This window comes from Phocoena sinus, chromosome 2, assembly GCF_008692025.1.
Source record: "Phocoena sinus isolate mPhoSin1 chromosome 2, mPhoSin1.pri, whole genome shotgun sequence".
Classification (NCBI taxonomy): domain Eukaryota; kingdom Metazoa; phylum Chordata; class Mammalia; order Artiodactyla; family Phocoenidae; genus Phocoena; species Phocoena sinus.
Genome location: NC_045764.1, coordinates 102,843,656 through 102,851,979, shown reverse-complemented (window position 1 = coordinate 102,851,979; position 8,324 = coordinate 102,843,656). Strand labels below are relative to the sequence as shown.

General features: G+C 40.7%; 1 non-coding gene across 1 annotated transcript; it reads right to left on the bottom strand.

The window, feature by feature from the left end:
- Positions 1–8,100: 8,100 nt before the first annotated feature.
- On the bottom strand, positions 8,101–8,173 carry TRNAR-ACG. Its single transcript has one exon. It is a non-coding gene; the product is annotated as a tRNA-Arg (tRNA).
- Positions 8,174–8,324: the final 151 nt, after the last annotated feature.

Genomic DNA, 8,324 nt, shown 5'->3' with positions numbered 1-8,324 from the left:
ACAAAGAGCAGCCCCCGCTCGCCGCAACGAGAGAAAACCCATGCGCAGCAACAAAGACCCAATGCAGCCAAAAATAAATTAATTTTTTAAAAATAAATTAATTTTAAAAAAAACAAAAAAAACCCCCACAAACTTATGAGAAGAGTGACATTGTTTTATATTTTTGCAAATCTCCTTGGTATCTGGCTTAATAGAAGGCAGTTGGATTCTCATTATCTGCTTTCTGTTATGATACGTGGCTTTGGCTGAATAAAGAAAATCTGGCCTCACGCAGACATGTAGGAGATCCTCATGCGCCTCCTAAAAAGGACTCAGGGAGCCCCCAAGGTCCTTGGACCACGTTTGGGGAAACGCTATTGCAAAAGAAAAAGCAATGGGTTGGGAATCAGAAGAACTGGATTCTTATTCTGGCTCTACTATTTAGTTGAAGCACAACTTTGTTCAAGACACTGAACCTCAGTTTTCTCGTATACAAAATAGATATATTAATAAGTCCTCCCTCACAAGATTATGTCCTGAGCATTAGGACAAGATTATGTCCTGAGGTGAGATAATATATTTAAAGTACCTGGCCTGTGGCAGAGCTTAATAAATATTACTCTGCCCACAGAAAGACAAATACTGTATGATCTCACTTATATGTGAAATCTAAAAGACAAACTCATAGGAAGAGAGATCATACTTGTGTTTACCATAGGTGGAAAGTGGGGGAAGGGGTAATTGGAGGAAGGTGATCAAGAGGTACGAACTTCCAGTTATAGATAAGTCCTAGGGATTTACTGTACAACATGGTGACTATAGTTAACACTGCTGTATGATGTGTAGGAAAGTTGTTAAGAGAGCAAATCCTAAGAGTTCTCATCCCAAGGAGAAACATTTTTTTCTTTCTTTTCCTTTTTATTGTAACTATATAAGAAGATAGATGTTAGCCAAACCTGTTGTAAACATTTCACAATATATGTAAATCAAACCATCATGCTGTACACCTTAAACTTATACAGTGATGTATGTCAATTATTTCTCAATAAAACTAGAAAAAAACCAAAAACAAACAACAAACCCAAAAATATTAGTCTGCCTAGGAGGACTGTTACGTTATTGCTATGAGTGAGAGTGACTGCTGAAGATCGGACAGCTACAGGGGCCTAAAGGGGGGGGGCTTGGCTAGGTCTTCAAAAGAAAGAAGAATGGAAACAAGCAGAAAGACCAAGGAGAGATCACAGGTTTTAGATACATTGTAAAGATGTTTCCCACATAGTATAAACATGCTTATAGATAGCTTGGAAAATACATTTTCCCCCGGCACATATTAAAGTCATTCTGCATGTACGATTTGTAATCTGTGTCATTTAATGGCATATCATGAACATTTCTCCATGTTTATTAAATTTTCTCTGACAACACTGATTTTAATGGCTGCTTAAGGTTTCCTTGCATGGGTGATTTATTTGACCATACCCCTATAGGATATCCAACTTGTTTTACATTTGTTGTAATCATAAAAAAAATACTACACTAGACATTTCTCTTAATGAATCTTTGTCCTAGTTTGTGAACATTGTCTAGGATAGCTTTCTAGAAGTAAAACTATAGATGATCTGTCTTAAGGTTAAGATCAAAGGCTCTGGAGTCAGTTGACCTAGGTTTGTACCCCATCTAAACCCCTTCTTAGGGGGGCAAGTCACTTAACCTCTCTAAGGCTTAATTCCTTCACCCATAGATGGATAACATTTCCTTCCTCACTGGGTTCATGTGAAGATTCAGAGTTCTTGTGAATGTAAAGTGCTTTTCATAGAACCTGACACAAAATGAGGGCTCAATAAATGTTAGCTCTTATTACTATCATAAATGCATTCAGGGGACTTCCCTGCCAGTCCAGTGCTTAAGACTTCACCTTCTAATTCTGGGGGTGTGGGTTCAATCCCTGGTCGGGGAGCTAAGATCCCACATGCTTCGTGGCCAAAAAACCAAAACATAAAACAGAAATACTGTAACAAATTCGATAAAGACTTTAAAAATGGTCCACATTAAAAAATCTTTAAAAAATTGCATTCATATATTTAATCATGCATGTATACACATACAACTGGCCTGTTTCTGGGCTATTGGTTTTGTCTTTCTTTTTTTAATTTATTTTATTTTATTTTTATTTATTTATTTATTTTGCGTTGGGTCTTCGCTGCTGCATGCGGGATTTCTCTAGGTTGCGTCAAGCGGGGGCTACTCCCTGTTGAGGTGCGCAGGCTTCTCATTACAGTGGCTTCTCTTGTTGTGGAGCGCGGGCTGAAGTAGCTGTGGCACATGGGCTCAATAGTTGTGGCTCGCGGGCTTAGTTGCTCAGCGGCATGTGGGATCTTCACAGACCAGGGCTCGAACCCGTGTTCCCTACATTGGCAGGAGTATTCTCAACCACTGTGCCACCAGGGAAGCCCCTGTCTTTTTTTCTCTGTCTATTCTTATACCAACTGCACATTGTAGCCTTTTATTTATTTATACATTGCTTGTTTCATAAAGGGTTTGAGGTAACAGGCTAAAAATGTAGAGCAAATTCCGTCTCCTTTCTCCTCTTTTTAAAAATTTTTCTTTGATTTTCCTTTTTTAAAAATCTATCTTCCTTCCTTCCTTCCTTCCTTTCTTTCCTTCTTTTTTCTTTCCTACCAGGTCTTAGTTGCGGCACACAGGATCTTTGTTGCCGCATGCAGGATCTTCGTTGTGGCATGCGTGATCTTTTGCGGCATGCATGATATTTAGTTGCGGCACATGAACTCTTAGTTGCGTGCGGCATGCATGTGGGATCTAGTTCCCTGACCAGTGATGGAACACTGGACCCCCTGCATTGGGAGTGTGGAGTCTTAGCCATTGGACCACCAGGAAAGTCCCTTCTTTGCTTTTCTTGTCTGCTTTTTATTACAAATGAATGGTAGAATCATTTTATTAAGTAACAAAGGATTCCATTCAAATTGTGATTGAGGGACTTCCCTGGTGGCGCAGTGGTTAAGAATCTACCTGCCAATGCAGGGAACACGGGTTCGAGCCCTGGTCTGGGAATATCCCACATGCCGTGGAGCAACTAAGCCCGTGCGCCACAACTACTGAGCCCACGTGCCACAACTACTGAAGCCCGCGCACCTACAGGCCGTGCTCGGCAACAAGAGAAGCCACCGCAATGAGAAGCCTGCACACCACAATGGAGAGTAGCCCCCGCTCACTGCAACTAGAGAAAGCCCGCGCGCAGCAACAAAGACCCAACGCAGCCAAAAAAAAATTTTTTTTAATTAATTAAAAAAAAAAGAATTGTGACTGAATGTTGGAAAAGTGAGAAATTAATTTGGTAAGAATTGACATCTTTATAAGATTCATTTTCCGAAGAACATGACTCATTTCTCCATTTTTTTTCAGTCTTTCTCTCTCTCAGCAAAATTTTATGATTTTCTATACATAAGTTCCTCTCATTTTCCAGTAAGGTTACAGCTAAGTATTTTATGGTGATGTTATTGTTACCTCTGTGAATGGGTAAAAAACTAATCACAATAGCTAATGTATATTGAAGGCCTCCTATGTGCAGACAGGTTCTAAATGCTTTACTATGTATATATATTTTTTATTTTACATTTTTTTCCAGTCTCCCAGGTTATCCCACCCCCCACCCAAATGCTTTACTATATTAACTAATTTAATGCTCATAACAGCTTTATGAGATAAGAACTATTATTTACATTCCTATTTTGTGGATGAGGAAACTGAGGCCAGAGGGGTTAGGTTCACATGGTTAATAAATGGATAAATAGGGCTTTAACCTCTTGCCATCTGGCTCCACTGCCCATGATCTTAACTACTATGTTATTGGGATATTTCCTAGTTCCCAGACCAGGGATCAAACCCATGCCCCCTGCATTCGAGGCATGGGGTCCTAACCATTGGACCACCAGGGAAGTTCCGGGATATTTTTATTAATTATGTCTTCTAACTGGTTATCCTTAGTTTATAAGAAGGCTACAGATATGTTTTGTATTTGTCTTGTATTAAGTGATGTCGCTGAATGATATTATTAATTCTCATCATTTTAGAATTGATTCTCATGGATTTTCTATGTATACGATCATATCATCTGCAAACAATGATAAATTTGCCTCTTTCCAAAAATTATAACTGCTTTTAAAAAATTTCCAGTCATTGTATTGGATTTTTCAGGATAATATTAAATAACACAGTGATGAGACAAGACATTCTTGTATTATTTTATCTTTATATAAATTGCTGACTTCATATACACATATATGTGTTTGTATATAAAGAATATTAAGACTATTAAGAATGTTTTAGAAAATGGAATTGACTTACCATTTTCTGTTTGATGTCTATTAAAAACGATCAAATGTTTTTCTGCTTGCTTTATTTTTGACCTATTATATAAATAAATTTCCTAATACCTAACTTTGTGTTAATTCCTGAGATAAACACTAATTGGTTCTGGTATATTATTATGTTAATATACTATTGACTTTTATTGTTAATCTTAAATATTTTAGGATTTTTACATTTATATTCCTAAGTGAGACAGGTCTATAGGTTTGCTTTATTTTTTTTCTGTGGAGGGGGCGGGCCCTATTTCTGACAGATTTTGATATTAGGTATATTCTGGCTTCATAAACAAATTGGGTAGTTTTCCATCTTTTTCTATGTTCCAGTACAGTTTCTACTTTCTATTCATTTTGACAGATAAATACTGTATAATAGAGATGACAAGGAAGAGAATGCAAATTGGCACAGATTATTTTGCCTCAGTAACTCTGCCACTTTTGTAGCTGGAGGAAAGCCTTGGTTGTGAAGAAGCAATTTGGAGCAGTAGGAGGGTCAAATGGGCCATTATTTTGGTGTTGAAGAGTGCAGCTGGCTGGGCAGGCACAAAGGTGAGTGAAGGTGGGCCTGGGGAGGGAAGCGAGCGCTGAAGAAGGAGGGGAGCCCAAGAGAAGGCGAAAGGAGGGTTTATAATGCACTGGCAGTGTTTAAACAAGGACATAAAAACAGAAGCAGGTTGAAGAACTGGGCCTGAAGGTGAGGAATGCTAGAGGGCAACAGGAGGGTTATCTGGGAGAGGGTACTTCTTCCCTTCCAAAAACGTTTCCAGTGCTCTAGCGTGTTTGTCACTGGCTCCTGTTGGAGAAAGTAACATTATTTCTCACCTGCCACCTCTCTGTCTTCATCCCAGCAAAGGCCTACATCCTATAGTAAAACAGTGACTGACATGCTTCTGAGCACAAAAGTTCAGCAAGGAGAGCAGAGCAGAGGGAAGGAGAGCATAAGATGGACCTCACCAACTCTGACTTTATGCCTAGGGCCAAGTCCTTTAAAAGGTTCTCTATTTCTTTTTCAGTCTGTTCCTTCTACTCCTCTGTAACTCATATAGACAGACCCACAGACCATGCTGTTCTTTAAGGCAAAGCAAAGTGCTGTAGGACAGGCAGAGAGCAATTTGGTGTGGAATTCCCGGGAACTGTTCAGCATTATGCTTGCCACATAGCGGAGGCCATTTTGAATGAAAAAACAAAGACATCCCAGACGAATGAAATTCAGCCCATCTAAATTTAACTTAAGGTCAGTCAGAAACTCTAGGCTCTTTTTATGCAAATCCTTTTGAAAATTATTTTAACTGATGGCAAAACTGACATTACTGTTTCATAGATTTCCTCTCTTCCTTTCACCATGGAGGGGTTAGTTAACAGAGCAGCCTCCAGCTTGACATCAGGAGGAAGATTCCAGGAGCACAGATGGTCCACAGCCCAGATAATTAGCTTCTGAAGACAAAACAACATCTAATAAGTCTTCTGTGAATGTAGAGTTTGGTTGGGCACAGCTGGGGCAGAGAACAAGCAGGCCTCCCCAGCAACTCTTTTTCTTCTTAAAATGTCGGCAGAGCACTCACCCACTTCCTGTCAACTCCCTACTCATAAGACCTGCAGGGAAGAATTCAAATAAATATTGTAGACACTCCAGCCTAAAGGAGGGGAAGTATAGCTCCCTACTCCTTAAGCGTGGAATGCACAAGTGACTTCCTTCTAAAGAGTACAGGATAGAAGGGGTGGCGGGAGGAGTGTAATTTTACAGTGGAGAAACCTGATAAACACTAGTTCTACCAGATGATAAACATCAACAGTCATAAATTATATTGATGGTATGTATTCTTGATATAATGTGATGAAAATGGCACTTTACCTCTGTGATCTTCCTCCCCCAAACCCATAATCCCAGTCTAATTATGAGAAAACCATCAGAAAAATTCCAATAGAGAGGTGTCCTTCAGTATACATGACCAGTACTCCTCAAAATTATCAAGGTCATCAAAAACAAGGAACATCTGACAAACTGTCACAGCTAAGAGGAGTCTAAGCAGACATGACAACTATGTGTAATATGGTATCCTCGATGGGATGGTGGAACAGAAAGAAGACATTAGGTGAAACCTAAGAAAATCTGAATAAACTATGTACTTTAGTTAATAATAATAATGTATCAATTCTGGTCCATGAATAGTAATAAATGTACCATACTAATGTTAACATGTTAATAATAGAGAAAGCTGTAGGGAGGCATGAGAGAACTGGCTGTGTTGTACTACCTGCTGAAGTTTTCTGTAAATCTAAAACTGTTTTAAGAAATAAAGTCTAGGGGCTTCCCTGGTGGCGCAGTGGTTAAGAATCCGCCTGCCCTGGTCCGGGAAGATCCCACATGCCGTGGAGCAACTAAGCCCGTGTGCCACAACTGCTGAGCCTGTGCTCTAGAGCCCGCCAGCCACAACTGCTGGAGCCCGCGAGCCACAACTACTGAAGCCCGTGCACCTAGAGCCCGTGCTCCGCAACGAGAAGCCACTGCAATGAGAAGCCCACGCACCGCAACGAAGAGTAGCCCCCGCTCGCCGCAACTACAGAAAGCCTGCGTGCAGCAACGAAGACCCAACGCAGCCAAAAAATAAATTAAATAAATAAATAAATAAATGTATTTAAAAAAAGAAAGTCTGGTAATAATAAGAAGAAGATGGGACAAAATCACCTCCAACTCTCTTAGGCTTCATAGGCATTTTCTTCTTTAGCTTTCTAATCTTCATCCTTTTGGGGCACTTACATTGCTCGGGCTCCTTATAGCTTATCCTATCCACCCGTTCCGTATTTCTCAGAACTCTGATCCCCTACGGGCTACGGTGATCTCATTCAGTCTCATGGCTTCAGTCACTACCTGTCTAACGGCGATTTCCAAATCTTGTCTGGTTCAGGTCACTGTTCATCCAACTCTCTATTACACAGCGCCCCCTAGACGTCCAATTCAGCATTTTCAAACCCAAACCCTGATTCCCCTAAACCAGCTTCTACAGAGGCCAGAACCCTGGGTTATCACCCACAGACTTCCCTTTATCACGCTCCCTGTCAGTCGGTCCCTAAATTCTGTCAACGCCTCCTGCCTCGGGGCTTTTGTATTGTGTTCTGTTTCCAACCCTGCTGCCAGGCCCTCAGCACTTCTGGCATCCCTACCTTCAGGTATTCCCTTTCTACGTCTTTCTTTGCTTTCCTTTCCTTCTTTTCCACCCCTGGAGCAGGCATTCACAAAGGAAAATGTAGAGGTTCTCTCAGGCCTCCGCCAGGCAGTTCATTTCTCCTCTCTCCTCACTATATTTCCTCACCATGGGTTCCTTTTCTCTATCCTCAGTGTGTGTGTGTTTAGGTGTTTGTTTACTTTTTTTGTGTTTGAGATATAGAATCACAAAGACTTAGTGGCTGAATTGCCACAATCTATTTAAAAATACACTAAGGCCCACACAAAGACCCCAGCCATCAACCCGGCTTTCTCAGGATTCGGATGGACCTAAGTAGTGACACAAGAATCACCTTTGAATTCGGTAAGGGGAAAAGCTGACATAAAACGGCTGCAAAACGCAATAAAATTAAGATTCAAAATGAGGGCGAGAGATAATGAGGAAATTTTTAAAAAAGAAAGAAGGGGAGATTTTCAAAATACTGCTTATGACCATATTGCATGGGATGCAATAAAGGAAACACCTGTCCCTTCGAGCCATTGCATGGGATGCAATAAAGGAAACACCTGTCCCTTCGAGCCAGCCAGGAGTCGAACCTGGAATCTTCTGATCCGTAGTCAGACGCGTTATCCATTGCGCCACTGGCCCTGAGACAATTTCGCAGCTCTCAATGATGATACTTCAAGCTTATATTGCAGGGTTTTATACTGCAGGGTTTCATGGGACGTGTAGTCTCTTATCGGAATTCTACGAGTACACGGAGCATTATGGGAGATTGAAGTTCGTCAAGAACCAGACC